At 50.6% G+C, this 23,778-nt stretch overlaps 1 protein-coding gene and 1 pseudogene across 1 annotated transcript in view; one reads left to right on the plus strand and one right to left on the minus strand.

The window, feature by feature from the left end:
* Positions 1-8,058, plus strand: part of LOC123479176 (atherin) — a 23,204-nt gene extending 15,146 nt beyond the window's left edge. The window contains exons 8-11 of the mRNA XM_053927386.1: positions 28-177; positions 769-1,110; positions 5,045-5,203; positions 7,669-8,058. The gene's annotated coding sequence lies outside the window, so the exon portion shown is untranslated. The remainder of the gene's footprint in view (positions 1-27; positions 178-768; positions 1,111-5,044; positions 5,204-7,668) is intronic.
* Positions 1-23,158, minus strand: part of LOC112299834 (RNA-binding protein 34-like) — a 25,073-nt pseudogene extending 1,915 nt beyond the window's left edge.
* Between the last annotated feature and the right edge of the window lie 620 nt (positions 23,159-23,778).

Below are 23,778 nucleotides of genomic sequence, written 5' to 3' on the forward strand. Positions count from 1 at the left end.
CTCTCACTTTTGTCTCCATCTGCTTAGCTCTGGCCCTCCTGCCCATCACCCTGTCTCGGCCGCAGCCTCCCTCCCACACACCCAGCTGCCTTACAGGTGTTGCAGGCCAGCCCACTAACAACGCCTGGTGCTGAGGACTCAGACCCACCCCAAGGGGCCAGCCTCACAGCGAGGAAGGTGAGACCCCTGTGGGCATGGGGAGGAGAGGGGATTAAGCCCTGTTCCCTGCAACGGGAGGAACACAAGCCTGAGGCTCCAGTCCACAGCCCCCTCACCCCAGTCACTCAGGAGACCCTTCTTCGCCCTGGAACAGTACAGTCTGTCCTGGACCAGGTGAGGGGAGGACAGCAGGAACAGCCTTCCCACGGCTAGGCTCAAGGCCCCTCCGGCCTATGGTTCAGCTGTCTGGGCCTCGGAGCAGAGCGCTGTCCCAGACAGGTCCCACCCAGGGTCCCAGCTGAGCAGCAGCAGAAGGGATCTTCCACCTCCTTCACGCCCCAGGAAAAGGGCTGAGACCGTTGGGACAAGCTGAGAGCCTGGAGCTGAGTTCCCCCCGGTAGTGAGGGGCGTCGGCCGGCTTTTCTGGGGGAGATTGCCTTAAACAAACTCCCTAACCTCCGTGAGCCTCAGTTGCCTCCTCTGCAAGAAGGGGCCAAACCACATCTGCCTCGTGGGAACACTAGGGCTAACTTCAGTAACCCATGCAGAGCCTCAGCACAGCGTGGAAGTGAGAGGCCCTCCGCGTCTGTTTCTTCTCTGTCTCTGCAGGCCAGAGCCTTCCCCAGGACCTCACCACAGGGTGAGTAAGCGAAAGTGGGGAGCCCTCGGCAAGCAGGACCTCCGTCCCCTCTCAGAGGGTCCTGACCCCCACCCCCACTGGACGCGCAGAGGGCTGGGACTGAGAAGACTGGCCCCTCAGCTACGGTGGTGCGGGCTTGCTGTACTGCCTCGGCGGGGAGGTTGGGGAGCTCCCTTACCTGGCCTGAGCCGGGAGCCCAGGGAACACTGGCCCCAGGGACAGGGCCCAGGAGACGGAGACCCTGCTCACCGGGAAGGTCACAGTACCTGAGTGGCGGAGAAGCTGTGGAGAGAAGGAAGGGGGCAGCTAGGGTGGGTGCCAGGCCTGCTCATACCTTTGTGCCATGGCTGTGCCTCCCAGCACAATTTGTCTGGGTGCTTTGTGTTTCTGTGTTTCCTTTTTCTCTAATTTTAAAATGAATGTTTGGTGCCCCGCCCACCACATCACAGAAGTAAACCGTAGAAAAGCAGACAGAGAAGGCCTAGCAGACGTCACAACCCCAGACCATTTCCCGCTGCATGAGCCTCCTTTTCTGTGTATTTTGTTTTAATCAAAAATGAGAACTTAAAAAATTTTTAATTTATTTTTAGAGAGAGGGGAAGGGACAGAGAAAGACAGGGAGAGAAACATCAGTGTAAGAGAGAAACATGATTGGCTCTGACCAGGAATCGAACCGGTGACCCTAAGCTTTCATGGAATGTTGCCCGACCAACTGAGCCACACCGGTCAGGGCAAAAAAGTGAGACCATTTTGTAAAGACTGCTTTGTGTGTTCCTTTTCCCACTGAGTCACCGTTTCCCATGTGGGCAGTTACCTCCCGTGACAGTTCAGAGCTAAGTATCATTTCATACTATGCTTATTCCTTAGTTCACCAAGCCCGTCTTCAGGACATTTGGGTCATTTCTAATTTCCTGCTATCACACAAACACATTTTTGTTTTGTTTTGTTTAGGCTACATTCTTATATGTGGCATCTCTAGGTCAAAGGTCATGCCTATTACCAAAGCCACACGCACTCGCTGTCACAAATGCTGACAAGCTGGATGCCGTGCCAAGGGGAGGCTCCTAGGGGAGGTGTGTTGGGTCCTGCTTGCTTTGTCCCGTCCCTGGCGGGCTGTCTCCCTCACCCACCCCAGGCTGCAGGGCCCTGGGTGCACAGAAATCCAGACAATTCAGTATTGACACTTGGGGACCTGGGGCCATGTGGCCGCCCTGAGAGGTGGCTCTTCCTTCTCCTCTAGGGCAGGAGTTCGGGGGGGGGGCATTTGTCCCCCTCCCATGGCCAGCAACAGCTGGAAGGGGCCGTCCTGAGCTGGAGATGGGTAGTTGGGGTCAGGAGACCATCATGGGTTGGGGTAAGGACCGCAGGGTCAGCTGTCACGACAGGTACCAAAGGCAGCGGCTGTCATACCGCCTTGCTGGGCGGACAGAGGCAGGAGGCTGACTGGGCCCTGGGCTCCCCACGCCCCCATTGCTTCGCACAGCCCCACTTTCATCCATTGTTCTTAAGACTTCCCCACCCCTGTTCTCCCGCGCCACAAGTGAGGGCACTCAGACTGAAAGACAGGAGCAACTTGGCCGAAGGAACAGCGGGTCAGTAGCGCCGTGAAGGAATGGACTCCTGGCCCCGTCCTCCTTTGGGTGCTGTGAAAGCCCCAGCCTCAGAAAGGCTGTCAGCGTGGCACCCCTCAGCCCACCCCACTTCCCACCCACCTGCCACTGCAGGGCTTCCAGGCGCCTCCTGAAGGCCTCAAGGCTGGGCAGCACCCTCACCTTCCTGCCTCGGCTGTGCCCAAGCCAACCCTTCTGCCCCCATGCCTCCTCACCCACTCCCAGTCCACCCAACTTCAAAGTTGCTTCCTCCTGGAAGCCTTCCCTGACCCCCAGGAAGAAGTGCTTTCTCCCTCCTGCAGCATCTGGGCCAGACCCATTCTCCAGAGCCTGGGGAGCAGCCCTCCTTCCTGGGGCCTGGGGTCTCAGGCCTGCTTTGGTGGGGGCCCTGCTTGTCTAGCAGGAGGCCTGGGAAGTAAACCCGTGGTGGGTCCTGGAGGCTAAGGACGTCCCATGTGGGGGCCTCGACATAAAGTGAGGACCGTAGTGGCAAAAGGTGGAGGACGCTGGAGCACTGGAATGGAGAGAACAGGAGAGCAGGTGGCTAGAAAGCCCGGGGAACTGGAAACGGATGTCCCAGAAGAGGCTGGCTGTGGGCCAGTGGAGGGAGCACCCAGGGCTCTGGGAAGACGGCTTCCCAAAGTGACTACATAGGGTCGGGGCTGGGAGAGAAGGCCAAGGTGCACGCCCGAGTGTCCCAGGCCAGACACATCTGGCTCCTGTCCGACTCCTTCAGTGACTGGCTGGGAGTTTGAGGGCCCGGCAGCATGGCACTATGGTGACCAGGGCAAGGGCAGGCTCAGAACTCGGGCGACTTGCGTTCCACGAGCCCATGTGCTGGCTGGTACCCCAGTTTCTGCTGAGTTATGACAGTGTCCTGCCCTCAGAGCCACGGGCAGGGGAGTGGTCTGGGAAGAGGGGAGGTGGGGGGGTTGGGAGAGGTGGGGAGAGGGGACATGAAGCCTCAGGAGCCTGCACACTGGCTGCAGGAACCCAGTCAGCCCACACCCAGCAGGGAGCAGGAGCAGGAGCAGCTCTGGCCTGGTGGATGCGGGAGGAGTCAGGGCCAGGTGACCAGGTGCCTCTGTCCTCCTCCACCAGCCTGGCCTGGAGGCCCCGGGAATCACAGAGAAGCACAGAACCTGCAGCGTTACAGGACAGCCGTTTGTGGGGCAGTGAGAGGCCGGAGCGGGCAAGGGGCTGGGAGAGAGGCAGGAAGAATCTTCTCGGCAGAGCTGCCTTCCCCCGGGTGGGGGAACTGGGGCCCCTTCATCCTGGAATATGCGATTCCACACCGCCCTAGATCTCTACAGAGTCAAGCAAGGAGAGGCCCTGGGGTCTTTGAACAAACAGGCCCATCATCAGCCCAGTGAGAGATGTGGGTGGGTAGGACCACGTGGGCAGCCTGGAAATGACTGTTTAGGATCAGGTTGTCTCTGTTTACCGCTGAGAGCACGTGAAGCCTGTGCGTGTATCAACTGTGCCCACCTGCTTCCAGCATTCCTGTGCTCATCCCGGGTTCCAGCCAATGGCGCCAGCAGTAAAGGACATTGCTTTTGAAGTTGGCAGAGGCTGAGAATAGAGCTCTAAGACAAGCCCTCTCTCCTCCAGGAGGCAGCTGGGTCCCTCCCCACCCACTGGCCCTCCAAAGCCCAGGGTGCACATGGTTGTCACCATGGAGCTTAACAGGAGCCTCCAATCTTGACCTGTGTGTTTTTTCCCCAAGGAACCTCTGCCTGTGTCTCCCAGCCCAGCACAGGGCCCATGTAGATGTGAGGCTGCAGCATGCAGACCTCAGGAGAGACACCACGCAGAACTTCCTGATGACAGGCATCTTGAGCATGAGGAAGGGTGCAGGATCTTCTCCTTACAATTGTTTGGAAAAGCACCCCCTAGTCTTCCTGGCTAGGGCACCCACTAATCTGCACGATGCCCCCCATGACCTGAGTAGTGAGGTTCACTAAGACATTCCTCCTTCAGGGGGCTTTTCTGCTTTCAGGACCTGAACTGCCCTTTCCTAGTGCCTCCCAGAGCCAGCTCCCAACCCTGCTTCTGTCACCCCAGGCCACAGGGCCCCTGTCCCCACGGTGGTGCTAGGCTTTCCCTGCCGGTCCTCCTCAGTCTCCTCTGCCCCCCGCGGGGCTGTGAGAGCTACTGCTCAGTGACCGCTCAGTGTGTGTGCCCGTCTGACCCCCAAACAATCTCCCCCGGGGTGGCCCTATTATCTTCTGCTTTGGGGAGGGAACTGTGGCTCTGGGAATCCCGCAGCCAGGGGGTCTGCCCAGCTCTGTCCAGGCCCGTGTAGCTCGCTCCTTTACAGCCGCTCCCGCCCGCCTCCAGCCCCCAGCTTAGAGAAAGCCGTGCCCCAGACCGGCCTGGGGCACCTGCTCCCTCGATACCACCCAGACCGCTCACTGGACGCACAGGCGCGCACTCGCCCAGCACCTGCGTGGGCGAGCCCCGGGGAGGCGGCGCTAGGTCGAGGGGCTGCCCCGGCTGTCTTGAGGCTCACTGTCTTAAAGAAGGTCGAGCAGGCTTTCCCTGGGCAAGGGGGGCACCCAGACCTTGCGGGGTCTGGACTCCATCTCTCTGCCTGGCCCTCCCCCACCTCTCCCCTGCCTTCCTTATTCTGTAGCCGGACTACCAGCTTCTCGTGTAAACAACATCACCTTCCCGGACAGAACAGAATCCCGACTGCCCGAGAGCCTGCAGCTGGGAGGGCGGGGCCTCTGAGCTCCGGGTGCCCCCCACATCGTCTCTCCCCGGTTGGCTGCGGAAGCTGCCTTGGCCCCAGGTGAGCTGCGCTCCCTCTGCCACTCTGGCCCAAGAGCCACGTTCTTCACCGCACAGGCGAGACTGACGGGAACATTCAATACAGACTTTGCTAAACCCCGGAGAAATAAACCCGTGGTGTAAGAGTAGCATCCAAAGAAAGTAGAAACATCCACTTCCACCCTCTCTCCTCCCCGAGTGGGACTCTCTGCAGTCCTGTGGCATCAGTGGCCCAGCCCTGGGGGCGGCTCCTGTTCTCGGGGTCCTTGCCTGTTTTTTCTCCTTTAAGTGGGCCATAGGGGGCTGAAGGGTGGCTCCCCAAAAGATGTATCCACATCCCAATCCACAGGACCTGGGAATGTTACCTAATTTGGAAACGGGTTTTTGTAGATGTAATCGAGGTAAGGATTTGAGGCAAGGAGATCATCCGGGATTATCTGGGTGGGCCCTACATCAGTGACACGTGTCCTTACAGCAGACACACAGAGGAGACAGACGCCCCAGAGGAGGAGGCAGTGATGGCAGTGCCTGGGGAGGCATGCGGTACCCTCTCCCAGAGTCTCAGGAGGGAGCAGCCCTGTCTGCTCCAGTTCAGACTTCTGGCCCACAAACTCAGTGCATTTCTGTGGTTGAAGCCTCCCAGGTGTGGTCATCTGTTACATACAACAGCCTCTCAACATGGCTGGGATGTCACCCAACTTCCACTACCAGCTACACGCCGTCCTCAGCAGAATGGGTTTGCCCAGGCAGATCTCCCCGAGTTTCAGGTGGCCCCTGGACACCCGCACCTGCCCGGCCCACAGGAACCTCAATGCCAACACGTTACGTGAACCCCAAACTTGCCCCTTCTGCAAGCTCCCCCTTCCATGAATGGGGCAAGTCCCTCTACCCTGAGAGGCCTCCCCGCCACCTCCCAGTCCTTCCGGCACCCACCCTGGAGCAGTTCTCTCTGGGAGTCGCCCAGCCGAGGTCTCCGTTTACACCGCACCCTTTCAGATGAGCCTGCAGCATTGAGCCTGGGTGAAAGTGACACTTTCTCTGGTAATGCTAGTTACCGTGTCCAGTGTGAAGGATACATTTTCAGCACAATGCCAGGGGGTGCCCGCTGGAGAGAGGGGCTCCTCCATGATCCCCACTTGGCTCTGGGGGACATGTTCCAGCTGGTGCAGTTCTCAGCTGTCTGCTCTCCAGGACAGCGACTTAATTGCTCACTGCATTTATTCCACCACCCAGCACAACTGGCTCAGAATAGCAAAGCCAACCCCTCCACCGCCGGCATGATGGCTCAACACTATTGAGGAGTTTTCGGTTCTTTTATCTGTAGAATATGTTCCACTGGGAATATAGTCAGATTTCTGTGTTTTAGAGTCATTTGTACTGTCTTTGGGGATGTGCCATTTAATGAGATCCAAGGGTTCCTTTGTTTTATTCCACTTTTGATTTTTAGGACTTTTTTAATATTTCATTTTTAAATAATGTTTTAATTAATTTTTATTTTTACAGAGGTAATATATTTACTTGGTCAGAACCTAAGATAACATTTAAGATAATAAAAAATCTTCCTACCCATGCTCTAGCTTCTCCATTTTCCTCTTTCCAACTACTTTTATTATATCTTTCGTTTCCTCCCACGGTTTTTAAAGATGCAGGCAAACATATTATATTCACTATTACACGTATGTCCTGTGGTTTACTCTGTGTGTTCAGCACAGCATCATTTCAAAAAAGTACCTGAAAGCCAATCTCATTCTTTTTTATAGCTGCACAGAATTCATTTTATGAATAAAGCGAAAATCATTTAGCCAGTCCACTACTGAGTCATATTTTGGTTGTTTCATATATTTTGCTATTACAAGTGGTTTACATTTAATTTTGTTTTATAATTTTGCAAAATATTTACAAAGCTCCTTAGCCAAACCCATAAACAAAGCATAGCAGATAAATCTAGCATCTATACCTGTCTTAACATTAAAGTTTCTTAAATTTTATTTAATATATCTGGGAGGTCACTCCAGAGAAGTAAATTTTTAAAAATCTTTATTTCTTTTATTTTTTATTACATTTATTTTTTTAGATTTTTATTTATTTATTTTTAGAGAGAGGGGAAGGGAAGGAGAAAGAGAGACATCAATGTGTGGCTGCCTCTGGTTCACCCCCCCCCCCCCCACTGGGAACCCAGCTGGCAACCCAGGCATGTGCCTTGACCGGGAATTGAACTGGTGACCCTTTGGTTCTCAGTCCCACACTCAATCCACTGAGCCACACCAGCCAGGGCTATTTCTTCTGTTTTTTTAACAGTTGTGTAAAACTGCATTATGTACATATATCACAGTTTATTGCTCCCTGTGGGTTATTCTAACATTCTGCTATTACTAATAGTTGTCAAGTACATTTCTGAAGCACCTGGAAACAACTGAGTCTGGTATTTTATTTTACTTTATTAATTTACTTTTTTGAGTCTGGTATTTAAAGTTTCTGGTTCCACAGCCCTGTTCTGTAGAAGCTGCCGGATGCTCCTTTCAGAACGTGAGCTGGATTTCAGGGCACTGCCTCCCACCAGCCCGACCACAGCCAGCTGCGCCAAAGACTCACGTCTGCGCCAGACACTGAACCACAGAGGGGACCTCGGGGCGCCCAACAGCATTGGAGGAGGTTTGGGGGCAAACTGCTTAACTGGGGCCCTCCATGTTGGAAGGTGACAAAGGGCCCAATCAGAGACTCTGTTTCAGGAAACATGAGTTTTTAGCATTTACAGAGAAAGGTCACAGGAGTTCTGGCTCTACTCAAATGGTAAGAGGAGTCTCAGGGCCCAGAGTTCAGCTGAGGGGACAGCTTCCTGTCATCAGTTCTCTTGCCATAACCTCCCGAAGGGCCGGTGTCTACACTTCTCGTAGGGTATTAAAGAAGTCTTTTTTTCTCAATATGCTCCTGATTTTTTCAACACTAGTTGTTTGCACGCAGGGTACAAAGGTACATTTCTTCCTACTCTCGTTATCGCAAATGCCCAGTTATGAATTAAAGATGCTTTACTGGCGGTGCTCTCGCAATGTGGATGAGTGAGTGTGTGCACGCTTGTGAATGTCTCACATGTGCATTTGCGCCAGACCTGAATGGACGATTTTATGGACGAGACTCCAGTTAGGACTACACAAGGCAGCTGGAGGGGCGTGAGGTGCCCACCCGAGGAAGAGAGAGACGTTCTTTGCTTCCATCCAGCAGGGGAAAGAAATGGAAAGAATTTTGAACACCCAGGTCCTCCAGCTCGCGGGAGCGGGTGGAGAGCTGCCAGAGGGAGAGCAGACAGGCTGGAGCTGCTGCCCCAGAAAAGCGAGAAGGGGCATGTGGTCGATGACCGCCCTGCCAGCCGGGTGGGAATTATTCATGGGGAGCTATAGGAGTCTGGTGGAAAGAACCCGGGGCTGGCGATAAGGAGGTCGGTGTGTGACCTTGGATGAGTTCCGTTTGGCCTTGAGCAAGTCACTTCAACTCCGTGCCGAAACACCTGTGACCTGTTGCACGGGACGGTAATCTGCCCTCTGTATCTCCTCCAGCAATCCTTTCTGCAACAAGGCAGGGCACAGACAGACAGACCGGCCAGTAACACCAGGCCCACCGGCATCCAGGCAAGGACGCTGAGGCCCAGCCCAGGAAAGCCACTCGCCCGAGCACCCAGGGAGCACCTTGATCGTGGCTCCGGGAGGAGCCAGCAGCCTGTCTGGGGCCTTCGTGGAGCAGAGCAGCCCTGGGCGCCTCGGGAAGAGCAGGGAGACTGTTCAGGGTGGAGGCCCTCGCGGGGACGCAGGTCATTTTCCTTGCAAAAACGGAATTCAAATCGGAGGAGCTGCCAGAGCTGCGGGAGGCGGCTGACACGGATGCGTCCGCCAGGCTCCGAGCTGCAGGGATCACGTCACTGGGGAGCACTGGACCAGGATCCCGCCTGACCCCTCTGTTTTGCTGGTCTGAGCTGTCAGACTGTGGGAGCCGGTTGTCCCCTCAGGCCAGTCTTGGCGTTTCCCCAGGGCTGTGGCTGGGGCCAGGGCAGGGTGAACTTGGGCTTCAGGCGCCCCCACCTCCCGGGACCCAGCTGCGGAGGTGGAGATGGCCGCACAGCCACAGCCAGCACATGCATTAGTAATAGCCACCGATCCTGCTGGCCCCGCGCCCTGTTTCCAGCGGGGGGCAGTAACCCGAGCCCGGGTGCCCCCTGCCCAACGGCAAGCCATCGGACACCACCTCTGTCCCTGGTCCTTGGTCTCTACATCAAAACGAAGAGAAATGCAAAGAAGCTATTTGTCCTCCGACACCCTGAACACACGCTGTTCACCTCTTCACTTCTTTCAGAGGTTTCCCTGTGTGGGTGTGTTAGAAAGTGACCTGTCAGGCCACTTGGGTCATCTGTGCTGGGGTGCAAGTCCTTCCTGGGCTGGGCCTCCGTTTCCTCACTGGTGATGGGTCTGTTCTGAGGCCACCCCTGGTCCTACAGCTCCAGACCCCGGGACTTGGTCTCTGCTCTAATGGGGGTCACAGCAGGTCAGGTGGGGGGCCCAGCAGGGCCACAGTCAGCCCATGGCAGGCTAGATTCTGCGCCAAAGGACAGTGGAGGCACAGCTGCAGGGGCTCCTGAGGGCCTGTCCTGGACCAGGCAGGCCTGGAAGGTGGCAAGCTTTGAGAAGAACAGGACGGGGGAGGAGGAGCTGTAGCTCAAGGGGCAGGTGAGGTGCAGGGGGCACTGCTCACCACCAACCGTTCTCCTGGGGGTGGCCCAAATGGAGGAGGAAGGAGGCCCCAGGAAGCTCATCTGACCCTGGGGCAGCACAGCCAGCCTTCCCATTCCGGGGCAGAGCTTCAGGCTCCCCGTACCTCCTCATGGTCCATTTACCCCCACAGTAGCCATGGGATGTCCCCAAGGGACACACACTCTGTCCTGTGACCTGTCTCCAGCAGCTGCTCTTGGGTGGAAAGGTCCTGGCCACCCCAAAATGCCTCTCCTAGGAGCCCTGTAATTCTCCCCACGAGAGAGAAGACATTGCTACCTGAACACATACCACACTGGAGAAAAACACACCTCCAGGAATTAGGCCATCAGCGAGGGGGTAGGCCTGTGTGGGGTATGCACATCCTGGGGGGGGGCTAGGGGCAGCCCAAGGGCCGGGAGAAAGTGTGGTACCACAGGGAAGGGGGCAGATGAGCTCCTCATGGGAGGAGCGGCCAGCCCACACTGTGTGGGCCACCAGCCCTGGGACCCTCAGGAAGGACAGCTTAGCCCGCTTCCCCATGCCCCATGGCTGCGCTGAACGGAGCTGCTGACACCTGTGGAGGCTGACTTCTGGGCTTACAGTGGGCGTAGGCGGGGGACAGGCAGATGGTGCAGAAATAGGGGTCTTGGGGGCTGGGTCACCGGAAGGGCTTTCTCTGGCCCAGGCTTTCACCAGGGCCCAGGGTTTCAATCGACTGCCCAGTGCCAGGCCGCAGGGGTCAGGGCCAGAGGCTGCTGCACCTGCTGAGCTTTGCTCCTAGGGCCTTCCTTGTCGGGTTCCTGGGATTCCAAAGTGACAAGCTGAGGGATGGGGGGGCAGAGGGCCTGGACCAGGGTGAGGACACATTCCCCCTTCAGAGCTTCATTCTCATGAGCCCACCCATGGAGCCAACCTTGCCAAGCGGTGTCAGAGGGCCAGGCTTCTGGCCTCCCGGAAGTGGGCAGGAGGGAAGGTGCAGGGACAGTTCCGCCAATCCAGCCCAGCCAGAGGCCTGGCTGCAGGCAAGGGGTGGGCTCTCTCCTTGAGGCTCAGGGTTCCCCTGCCCCCGCTTCCTGGGCAGCCAGCAGAAGAGCCTGACTTTCTAGCACCTGCCCAGGCCCTGCTGATGCAGTCACAGCTGAGAGGCAGCGGCTAAATAATTCAGCAGAGCTGGGTATCTTGACTCCACGTGGGAGGCCACCGGCTGGCCCCGAAGGCCTCCACCTGGATGGCGAGGAGGATCCTGGCCTCCCCTGGAGCTTCTCCCTGCCTCAGAGGGTTTCACAGGCTCCCTCACCAGGCCCAACGCACCCCCACCCCCTGCTTTCCCTACAGCTGTGACCTTGCCTGAGCCGGTCCTCTCCCGGATCCTGCATCACCAAGCTTTCCAACTCCACCTCGCTGGCTCTCTGATTCCATCCGCTCCTCTCCCTCTACTGGCCTCCACCCTCCTGGACAACCTGACAGCCCCTGGCTGCATTCCCTGCCTGTAGAACAGCCCCCATTCACTTTGCACAGGGCATGTCATCCCCTCCTTCAGGCCCCTTCATGGCGACCACGTCCCTGGCCCTGTCCGCCCCTGCCTCACGCTGCAGGGACCAGGAACAACACGCTGCCATGTGGTTCCCTCCAAGCTGCCCCTGCGGCTCTACTTTCACCCAGGCCTCCTCCTCAGCCTGGGCTGTAACTCCCCCCTCCCCGTCAGCCTCGTTCACCTCCACAGACCGCTCAAGCCCCCTCCTCCGAGGAGTCTTCCCTGAACACCACAGCCCCACTCTGCCCGGCCTGCATCTGTCACAGCCCCTTCCACGCAGCCCACGCACATCCAGCCCTGTGTCTGCTTTCCCACCAGGGTATGTTTTTTGTGTGCATGTTTTTTAACTTTTCGTTGTGTATTTATCAGGTGTTCTACCTAATTTTTTAAACATTTTTATTCTTTTTTCAGCAAAATATACGTAATAAAATGCTCACTTAGATGTGCCCTCTGTGCCCTCTCACACCTCAGACCTTCTTCCGCCTGGGATTGTGCGCCCGAGGAAACAGGAAGCGGGCATGAGACGCCAGCAAAAAATCATAGATACCGAAACAGTCCCGCAAAGATGCCAGATATTGGAATTATAGACCCAGTGTCTAAAACATGCATGTCTGTTTATTGAATTGAAAAATAAACTTGAAGAGATTGACAAGGAACAGGAAAAATTTTTTTTTAAGTGATAGGGTAGAGAGGGAAGAGAACCGATTAGAACTTCTAGAGCTTTAATAACAGATGGTTGGTAAGTGGAACATCGTGCGGCTGTTTAAAGGACTGAAGCAGCTCCGTATGCGCTGTCATGGAATTAGTACTTCGTAAAACAGCGCAACAGCGGTGTGTGTGAGATCGGCTTCCACGTGCACATAAAACTGTTACTTCTTTTTTTTAAAAAAAATTAAAGATTTTATTTATTTATTTAGAGAGAGGAAGGTAGGAAGAAAATAAAAGGAGAGAAACATTGATCAGTTGCCTCTCACATGCCCTCAGATGGGGACCAGGCCCATAGTCCAGGCAGGTGCCCTGACCAGGAATTGAACTGGTGACCTTTTGCTTTGCAGGAGGACGCCAAACTAACACAGCCTCGCCAACCAGGGAAAGCTGTTACTTCTGATTATGTATACAGGGGAGGCCCCAATAAAGCTACAAACAGTGGTTACCTCTGGGAAAGGAACCCAAGTACAGGGGAGCGGGAAGGACAAGCAATTTACTTTTTTTAAAAAGTAAATTATTCTGGCGTGGTAGCTCTGGTGTTGTCCCAGATACACCAAGGTTGTGGGTTCAATCCTCCTCCAGGACACACATAAGAATCAGCCAACGAATGCATAAATAAGTGGAACAACAAATCGACGTTTTTTTCCCTCTCTCTCTCCTCGCTTTTTTCCAAGATCAATCAAAAATAACTTTATTAAAAGTCAATTAAAATTAAATTAATTTTAAATTAAGATTTTTTTTAAGAGCAGTTTTAGCTTCACAGTACAGAGATTTCCCATTGGCCCTTTGCCCCGCCCCCACACAGGCACAGCCTTCCTGACTGTGGACGTCAGGCACCGGGGCGGTCCGTCTGTTACCATCAACAAACCTGCGCTGACTCATCATTCTCAACCAGAGTCCGTGGTTCTCTTTACGGTCCACTCTCGGTGGTGGACATTCTAAGGTCTGGACAGATGAAAAATCCCACATGTGTCCGCCATTACGGTATCGTGCAGAGTAGTTCCACTGCCCTAAAACCCTCCATGCTCTGCCCGTTCCCCACCATCACCACCTGCAGCTAAACCCCTGCTCCCCAGTGATCCTTTGACTGTCTCCATCGTTCTGCCTTTTCCAGGTTGTCACACAGTCGGAATCACATGGCGTACACACTTTCACGTCGGCTTCTTTCCCTTAGTAAGATGCCAGTCAGGTTCCTCCATGTCTCCCCCCAGCTTGACAGCTCATTTCTTTCCAGCACTGAGTGATACTCCCTTTTCTGGGTGTTTCACAGTTTATTCAAGCACTCGCCTGCTGAAGGGCATCTTGGTCTTTTTCAAGTTTTGGCAATTACGAACAAAGCTGCCATAAACCTCTGTGTGCGGGGTTTTGTGTGGACGTAAGTTTTCAGTTCCTTCGGGTGAATCCCAAGGAGCACAATTGCTGCATCCTATGATAAGAGGTTTGTTCCGTTTTGCAAGAAAGAACCAAGAGATTTATTTTTAACTGTATAATTGTAACTTTCTAAAGCCCTGCACTGTGTTTATGTGTTACCAATTCAAAATATTTTTAAAAACTAATATTCCCTGTCCCGGAATGAAAAGACTAAACTAAACAGAATGTCATAATATTGATTGTCCTTAAACAAATTTACTTATTTTTGTAACCATTATGAAAAATCTCAACAGTTATTTGAGTCTTGCTTCTATGATTTGTTTGCAAACATAAATAGGTGATGATTTCAGATTTTATTATGGAAAAATGGTGGTCCAGTCCTAGACGAGGCATTATACCATCAGCATGTATGAAAAAGCAACAGTATTTTAAAAAACATGGTGCCAAGAAAAATAGAAGCATTGATAAATGAAACAAAAGTAGTGAACACAAATCCTTTATATGAGATAAAGAAGTTTAAAAACAAACTGGTAGACAAGGAGGGTCTCTACCCATCTCTCCCCCAAAGTAAGTACCTCATTCAAGTCCGTGGGTTATTAATGTTCTCTGAGCGCCTGCGGCTCCCCTATTGGATGTTTCCACCAGGCCTTGACTCTGAACACCAGCCTCATTTACACAACTTCCTACTTGCCGTTTTCACTTGCTGATGATCCTCTCCAACTCCTCGCATCCTTTCCTCCTCCACCCCCTCCTCCCCACCCTCCCATCTCCCCACATTCCCCAGTTCCCCACGTGGAAATCCGTGCTTCCTCCCTCTCTCTTCTCGTTCCCTCCCACCACGTCCCGACCACGTCCAGCTCCACTGCCCCAGCCCTGGCCCAGGCCACCCTCCCTGCAGCGCGGATTCTGGCATGACCTCCGGCTTCCACTCACACCAGCCATCTGTTGTCCATCCAGCAGCCACAGCTGTGCATTTCAAACACTTCCCGTGCCCACTTCACCACGGCCTGGCTCCCACGGCACACCCCCAGCTATGGGTCTCAAGGTGCACTGCCTCTGGGTATGGAAACCTGCGGGATGCGAACAAAGGCACAGTTTGGAAATCTGCTTTGGAGAAAGCTTCCTGGGAGCTTAATCGGCGCCCCATCCTGTCCCCCGGCTCTGGTCTTCCTCTGTCACACCTGTGTATCTGTTAAGGCTGAAGCAGGTGTTAAAGACTGTATTTTGGTCCTTGTTGGAGGTTTCCGAGTCTGGGTGTATTGTACAACAGCATGGGGGCGTGGGTGACATTTCACCTCTGTGATAACCTAACTGGTGTCACGGCCCTTGAGAAAACGTCCTGTGAGGGCGAAGGCACAACCGGCATCAGCGACAAATACCGAATATAAAAACTTACGCTGAAGGAATCACTCTCAGGCTAGTCTTGGAACCCATTCTCAAATAAACCGCCGTCTGAGAAGACTATCTCCTGGAAAGAAACGGAGCAGTATAAGCTAGCAACACATGTAATGTGTGACACATGTAATGTGTTGCTAAATGTAATGGTGGGATTTTGAGGGCACTATCACATTTTTTTTCAAGACAGACTGGCGAAAACACATTTAAAAAAATTGTACACAATAGTTTTGTCAAATTAAAGTGTGCTTTATTCAATCAGGTATTAAAAATAACCTACTTTATCAAGTATACCATAAAAATAATTTGAAAATAATGTGCCAATTACAATTAATCCTATTTTATTTAATCTAATAAAATGTTTCATACTTTCACTTCCTTTAAACAAAAATAAAGTTATTTGACAGATGACAAACTAATTGGTTCTTATGCTTTTCTGTTTCATTAAAATTATTGGAAAAGTTTGAACATGATGTCTAACAAAATTAATAGCATTATTTCTGATTTTCTAATATCAGATTCTTTTTAGTTAAGCACACGTTTACTGAAGGAGTCCTATGCTCTTATATCTTTTTCAAATGATAAATAACTTTTCATTTTAGTAACACATGAAATTACATTGATACAAATTAAATAACGAGTGTAAGGACAAATTTTCCAAAGTATGGAAATAAGGTGGAATAACGGCAACATGTCATTTCGATGTCACGTTGGAGCGCTGTGTGCCTGGACCCACCGATGAGCGATTGAAGATTGCTCATTTCTCCAGGAGAGTGCGTCTGCATCGCACTGACTCGCTGTTGACTAGGGACCAGACTTGGCAGGTACTTGTTAACTAGCAGATTTTTCCTCGGGAGAGATGACAGATGTCCTATAAGATATTAACCAGTTTTGTTCCTAACTTAGCAAATGGTCTTCAGTGTTTTTTCTTTTTTTAAATCCTCACCTGAGTACATGTTTATTGATTTTTAGAGAGAGAGCAAGAAAGAAACATCAATGTGAGAGAGAAATACTGATGTGCTGTCTCCTATGTACCCCAACCAGTGATGGAACCCACAACCTAGGCATGTGCCCTGACCGGGAATTGAACCTGCAACATTTTGGTGTACAGGGCCACACTCCTAATGAGCTATTCAGCCAGGGCAGCATTCTTTTCGCTGACTGGCTACATAAATCTTCATTCCTCAAATTGTCCTTTGAACCAGGTACCATCCTTCTTATTTCCTCATGCATTATTTGTTTTAAAGATTTTATTTATTTATTTTTGGAGAGGGGGAGGCAGAGAGAGAGAGGGAGAGAAATATCAATGTGTGATTGCCTTTCGCGTGTTCCCCACTGGGAACCTGGCCCACAACCCAGGCATGTGCCCTGACTGGGAATCAAATCAGCAACCCTTTGGTTTGCAGGCCGGCACTCTATCCACTGAGCCACACCAGCCTGGACTCATGAATTATTTTGATACATTATTGCTTTGTGTTTACATGAGTCATGTTTTTAACTTTTTAAAAATAATACTTTGATATAAAAAAACAGCATGTTGGGTTTCTTCTGCTTTTGAAACATTTTAAAAATATAGATAAATTAATTATATTAATTTCATATTTTCTAATTGTATCTGCTTTTAATAATCTATTTGCAAGATGTACGTCATAATTTATTTCTCAATGTCTTTTTTTTAATTCTCACCTGAGGACATGCGCACTGATTTTACAGGGCGGGAAGGGAGAAAGAGAGAGAGGGAGAGAAACATCAATCGGTTACCTCTTGTACACGTCCCACCTGGGACCGAACCAGCAACCCAGGTATATGCCTTGATAGGGAATCGAACCTGTGAACTTTTAGTTTACAGGACATTGCTCCAACCAACTGAGCCATACCAACCAGGGCTCAATGTCTTTTTTACTTCCCGAAGGTATATGAAAGTATTTATTTGATTTAAAAAGTGATGTCAGGTTTTCCAGACAAAAAGTCTGATTTGGTTGATTGATTTGATAACAAGAACTAAGTCGGGATTATTTAGCAAATGTCTTCCATAAATCAAATAGCCAAATCTGCTGTTTCAAGGTTTTGAGAAAAAAAATTAGGTCTGTGTATATGTGTGTTACATATATGTATGGGTGTTACATACGTATGTACATATAAAATGTGTGACAAAGGCATTTTATATGTAATTATGTCAATAAAGCCATATTAAAATTAACAATGTTTTTAGTTTCCCAAGCCTTCCAGTTATGTTAGGTTAAGCGAGGTTACTTTAAGTGACAAAAAATAACAGCTACAATTAATAGGTTTGATAAGTCTTTGCTATATTTGATAATTAACTTATTTGATGTCTTGGTAAATCTTCTTGGAATATTTGCCAGAACTGACAGAGTAACTTTACTGACTGAATTAAAAAAAACAAAATTATTCTGTAAGTCAGGTGACTTCCAATTCTTTGCTTTCAGCAAATTAGAGAGAACTGCATAGATTTGTCAGTAGGTAAACCATTAAAAATAATTTGTGATGATAGATTATGATTTTGGCTGTCATTCAGAAAGAACTCAAAGAATTGATTAAAATTGTTTTGTCAAAGTGCTTGCTATTCCCATCTCCTAATTTATGTGAACAAGATTTCTGTGCTTGTATCTCTAAAAATGAAAAATAGCACTAAAATTATTACTGAATTCCTAAAGACATGGATATAAAAATAATTGCAAAGCAAACAAAAACAACCCATTTGTCTCATTAAGAGAGATATTTCTAAAAGTACTTTGTAACAGCTTTTTGAGATAAAACTCGCACCCCCTGAAGTTCACCCTTTTAAAGCAGGCAATTCAGCGATTGTCAGGATGAAGTCATGCAGCTACGACCAGTATCTAACTTCGAAGCATTTGCGTCCCCCCCGAAGGAAACCTGTTCCCCATTGGGTGTCATTTTCCACCCTCACTCGACCACCAATCAATCCACTCTCTGTTTCTGTGCATTTGATTATTCGGGGCATTTCAATATGATGCGTGGCCTTTTATGTCTGCCTTCTTTCACCTAGCATGTTATTTAGGTTTATCGTGTTACAGCATACCTTTCTCTCTCCCTTTTTTAAAAAATAGATTTTATTTACTTTTAGAGAGAAGGGAGGGAGAAAGAGGGAGAGAAGCATCAATGTGTGGTTGCCTCTCACATGGCCCCCGCTGGGGACCTGGCCTGCAACCCAGGCATGTGCTCTGACTGGGAATCGAACTGGCGACCCTTTGGTTCACAGTCCGTGCTCAATCCACTGAGCTACACCAGCCAGGACTCCTTCCTTATAAAGACTGAATACTATTCCATTGTTTGTTCATCCTTTCATCAGCTGATGGACATCTGAGTTGTTTCCCCTTTGGGGCTGTGATCGCTTATGCTGCTACGAACATTCGTGTACAAGTTTCTGTGCAAACGTGTTTTCAATTCTCCAGAGTGCACACCTAGGATTAGAGTTGCTGAGTCATATGGTAATTCTACACTTAACCTTTTGAGGAACTGGCGAACTGTTCTCCAAAGTGGCCGCAACATTTTACATTCCTACCAGCAGCACATGAGGGTCCTCATTTATTCATGTCCCTGTCAACACTGGCTATTGTTCACATTTTTTCTAGTGGCTGTGAAGTGAAACCTCATAATGGTTTTGATTTGCATTTCCCTAATGATTTATGTTGAGCATATTTTAATGTGCTTTTTTAAAAATATTTTTTATGGATTATGCTATTACAGTTTTCCCATTTTTTTCTCCCTTTTATTGCGCTCTGCCCTGTAGCCCCCCTCCCATCAGCATTCCCCCATCTTAGTTCATGTCCATGTAAGTTATTTGGCTTCTCCATTTCCCATAGTATTCTTAACCTCCCCCCGTCTATTTTGTACCTACATTTATGCTTCTTATTCCCTGTACCTTTTCCCCATTCTCCCATCTCCCCCTCCCCACTGATAACCCTCCATGTGATCTCCATTTCTGTGAATCTGTTCCTGTACTAGTTTTTGCTTAGTTCATTTTTTTTTTTTTTTAGGTTCAGCTGTTGATAGCTGTGAGTTTGTTGTCATTTTACTGTTCATGTTTTTTATCTTCTTTTTCTTGGATAAGTCCCTTTAACATTTCATATAAGGGCTTGCTGATGATGAACTCCTTTAACTTGACCTTGTCTGGGAAGCACTTTATTTGCCCTTCCATTCTAAATGATAGCTTTGCTGGGTAGAGAAATCTTGGATGTAGGTCCTTGCCTTTCATAACTTTGAATACTTCTTTCTAGCCCCTTCTTGCCTGCAAGGTTTCTTTTGAGAAATCAGCTCATAGTCTAATGGGAACTCCTTTGTAGGTAACTGTCTTCTTTCCTCTTGCTGCTTTTAACATTCTGTCCTTATCTTCAATCTTGGGTAATGTAATTATGCTGTGCCTTGGTGTGAGCTTCCTTGGGTCCAATTTCTTAGGGACTCTGAGCTTCCTGGACTTCCTGGAAGTCTATTTCCTTTGCCAGATTGGGGAAGTTCTCCTTCACTATTTGTTCAAATAAGTTTTCAATTTCTTGCTCTTCCTCTTCTCCATCTGGCACCCCTATGATTCAGATGTTGGAATGTTGAAAGTTGTCCTGGAGGTTCCTAAGCCTCTCCTCATTTTTCTGAATTCTTTTTTCTTCATAGTGTTCTGGTTGAATGTTTATTTCTTCTTCTGGTCCAAACCGCTGATTTGAGTCCCGGTTTCCTTCCCATCACTGTTGGTTCCCTGTACATTTTCCTTTATTTCACTTTGCATAGCATTCACTTTTTCCTCTATTTTGTGACCATACTCAACCAATTCTGTGAGCATCTTAATTACCAGTGTTTTGAACTGTGCATCTGATAGGTTAGCTATCCCTTTGTTGCTTAGTTGTATTTTTTCTTGAGCTTTGATCTGTTCTTTCATTAGAGCTATATTTTTTTGTCTTAGCGTGCCTGTTACATAGTAAGAGGTGGAGCCTTAGGTATTCACCAGGGCGGGGCAACCACATCACTGCAGTTGTGTATGTGGGGGAGGGGTCCGAGAGGGAGCAATGCTGCTTGCTCAGCTCTCCATGGGCTTTCAGTCACTTTCTCCAATGTCCACAAGCAAATTGAGCCCTTCTGGTGCTGATTCCTGGGTGGGTGGGTTTGTGTATGTTCTAGGACCCTGTGTGTCTCTCCAATGAACTCTCTTGTGAGGCTGAGAGTTTCTCCCCCCACCTCAACCCCCACAGGTTTTATAGTCAGAGGTTTTGAGGCTTTATTTCCCACACTGGAACCCTGGGTTGTGCAGTCTGTCTCGCTCCCCAGTCGTTTGTCCCAGTTTATCTGCACACAAATGTGGGACCACCTGGTCTTCCAGCTGCCTCACCTGTATTCACACACAGCTCATAGCCAACCCCTCTGCCCACACCTATCAGCTGGTCTCTCATGCTCCTTACTGCCACGACGTTCCCACAGTCCAAAAAGTGGTCCTCACCCACAGGGTCTCCAGTGGGAGATTCACAGACACTATCACTTGTCCCTAGGTGAGGTCCCTGATGCTAGATCAACTCCAATATGAAATCCATCGGCAGTTTGGGCCTCATTTCTGTTCAATGCTTTACTAGCAGCTCTCTCATCCTTAAACACAACATAAACATTAATATTTTTTTCTGATCAGGATGAATTTTATGTTCTACTGTGGCCAACTTCATGGACAGAGTTCCCTCTGCTGAAGTCGCAGAATGAAATCAGATTCTGTTGGTCCATGTACTTTAAAAAATGACTTCAGTTTCTTATTGCCTGTGACAGGCAAATTTCCCACAAACACAGTTCTCTCATTCATTGTTTTTTAATTAGGTAAGACTTTTAAAAAATTTTATGTTGACTTTAGAGAGAGAGAGAGAGAAAAAGAACATTGATTCGTTGTTCCACTTATTTATGCATTTTAGTTTATTTGTATATGTGCCTTGACCGGGGACCGAACCCACAACCGTGGTGTATCAGGACAGCTCTCTAACCAGCTGAGCTAGCCAGCCAGGGCCGTTACCTCACTCTTTAATCTCTCTTCTTCTTAGTTGATTGAATTTTCTTACTTTGACTGACAACATGTGATACACATCACCAAGTACTCTATTATCTGCTACTTTAACACCAGATTGTGAATTTTTCCTTTCTGCTCTTGAAATTATGCTGAATTTCTTCTTCTAAATCAACATTGCTAGAGTGTCTTCTCTGTTTGCCGACTTTCTGTCTGCATCAAAAATTTCTCCTTCACTTTCACTTTTTTTGCAGGTTTTTGCAAAAGTGGTCTTTGAATTTGGGATGCACTTCCTTCCTCCTCATCCTGTGTTCTTTTCCAGTGGTTTCCTTTCAGGGCCACTTTCAGCCTGAGCCGTAATCCTAACCCTCACCCTCACCCTCACACCCTCACCCTCACCCTCACATACTCACCCTCACACCCTCACACACTCACCCTCATACCCTCACCCTCACCCTCACACACTCACCCTCACCCTCTCACCCTCACACCCTCACACCCTCACCCTCACACCCTTACCCTCACCCTCACACCCTCACCCTCACACACTCACCCTCACACCCTCACCCTCACACACTCACCCTCACACCCTCACCCTCACACCCTCACCCTCACACCCTCACACCCTTACCCTCACCCTCACATACTCACCCTCACACCCTCACACACTCACCCTCATACCCTCACCCTCACCCTCACATACTCACCCTCACACCCTCACACACTCACCCTCACCCCCTCACCCTCACACCCTCACACACTCACCCTCATACCCTCACCCTCACCCTCACACACTCACCCTCACCCCCTCACCCTCACACCCTCACACCCTTACCCTCACCCTCACACACTCACCCTCACCCCCTCACCCTCACACCCTCACACCCTTACCCTCACCCTCACATACTCACCCTCACACCCTCACACACTCACCCTCATACCCTCACCCTCACCCTCACATACTCACCCTCACACCCTCACACACTCACCCTCACCCCCTCACCCTCACACCCTCACACCCTCACCCTCACACCCTTACCCTCACCCTCACACCCTCACCCTCACACACTCACCCTCACACCCTCACCCTCACACACTCACCCTCATACCCTCACCCTCACACACTCACCCTCACCCTCACACCCTCACACCCTCACCCTCACACCCTCACCCTCATACCCTCACCCTCACACACTCACCCTCACACCCTCACCCCCTCACCCTCACCCCCTCACCTCCTCACCCACAGGGAGCTGTAGCACGTGAGCCCACACTTTGGGTTCCCTGTGACTTCCATCACAAGCTCTTAAAAACATTTTTTAAATTGAGATATAATTGACCTAAAATTGTGTAAGTTGACTTCTATGTGATGTCTTTGTTTTGGAATTATGATAATATTGCCCTCCTAGAATGAGTTTGGGATGAGGGCTCCCTTCTTTACTATTTTTTGGAAAGAGTTTGAAACTCAGTATGAGCTTCCTTCTCAGGGTTTGGAAGGGCTCACCGGGGAAGTTAGTCTGGCCTGAGCTGTACTTGTGCAGGAGACGCCCCAGTGTCTTTGGCTCCTTTGCTCGCTCGCTCACAGAGGAGTCCTCACACTTCCTGCCTCCGGGGGATAAGCCCGTGGCCAGCCTTCTGGGCGCCGGGTGGAGGGCAGAGGTCGAGGCCGCACTGCTCTTTGATGTGTGGACTTCCCCTCTAAGCCCTCTTTTTCAGTGTGGCCTCGTCCCCTTGGCTGCACTTGTGTGCCCCTGCTTTGCTGTTTCCCTAGCCAGACCCGATGGTCTGCCCAGTCGGGAGGGGGCCTGTGGCCTGGTGCACAGAATTGCGGGGGGACCAAGGCCTCCAACACTTATCCAGCCTTCAGCTCCCCTCCCCGTTACAGCCCTTCCTTCACCCCCAGGATCAAAGGAGCCTGGAGCCACAACCTTTGGGGGGTTTCTGCAGTGAAAACTGGGTGTCTTCTTAACCTGCCTCCCTTCTGGTTTAGGAACAGAATTTTGATGAGAGAGTTTTTTGTTACATTTTGCTTTTAATCCATCATGTTAGTAACTACACATACACCCGCTCTCCAATTTCCAATGTTGTTTGCCAGTGTCCACTCTCCCTCGTTTGTGCCTGTGGTCACACCGTGTCCCCTCCTGTAACCCTTTGCTGTCCTTCAGCAGGGTTTGGCGGGGAGTGAGGTTACTGTGTGGTCGATTGGCTGTCTCACCTGGAGGTCATCGTCCTATTTAAGGCTTTGGCTTCAACCTGTTCTTCGATCTGCACTTTTGGAAGTCTGTCCTCCAGGGCCTAGGGGATGGCATTTCAGATTCCAAGCAGACACGGTGACCTTGGCCTGTAACTGCACCTGCTAGTGTTCTCCCCTGAATATCTGAAGGTGCATATTGGTCAGGGTTCCAGAGCACCAGTGACAGACAGCAGTGTAACACGCTTTGACAAAAAAAAGGGGCTTTATTTGAACATTCCCATCTAGAGGGAAGGCTCAGGAAGGAGGCTCCCGGGCACTGCCCTCCCATCCCTGCTCCAGGACCACCTCCTGCCAGCTCAGCACCCCCAGAGGGAAAAGGATCTTCTCTTTCCTCTGGTCTCAACGGAAGGGGGTGGGGAGCTCCTCTCAGAGCAGGGCACTCAGTTGGCTGGCAGGGTGGTGGCCACCACCGGAGGGAGGGGAAGAGGGTGCTAGCCTGCAAACACTGCGTGGACTATAGTGAGTGAGGAGGGTGGGTCCCCCAAACAGTGTAGCAGTACGGACACCAGAAGGAGGACCAGATGCTGGGCAGGCGAAAGTGACAGGTGTCCACTGCAGGGTGATCACACCAGCCTCAGAGCCTTGGTGTAAA

Source organism: Desmodus rotundus, chromosome 6 (assembly GCF_022682495.2).
Source record: "Desmodus rotundus isolate HL8 chromosome 6, HLdesRot8A.1, whole genome shotgun sequence".
Taxonomy (NCBI): domain Eukaryota; kingdom Metazoa; phylum Chordata; class Mammalia; order Chiroptera; family Phyllostomidae; genus Desmodus; species Desmodus rotundus.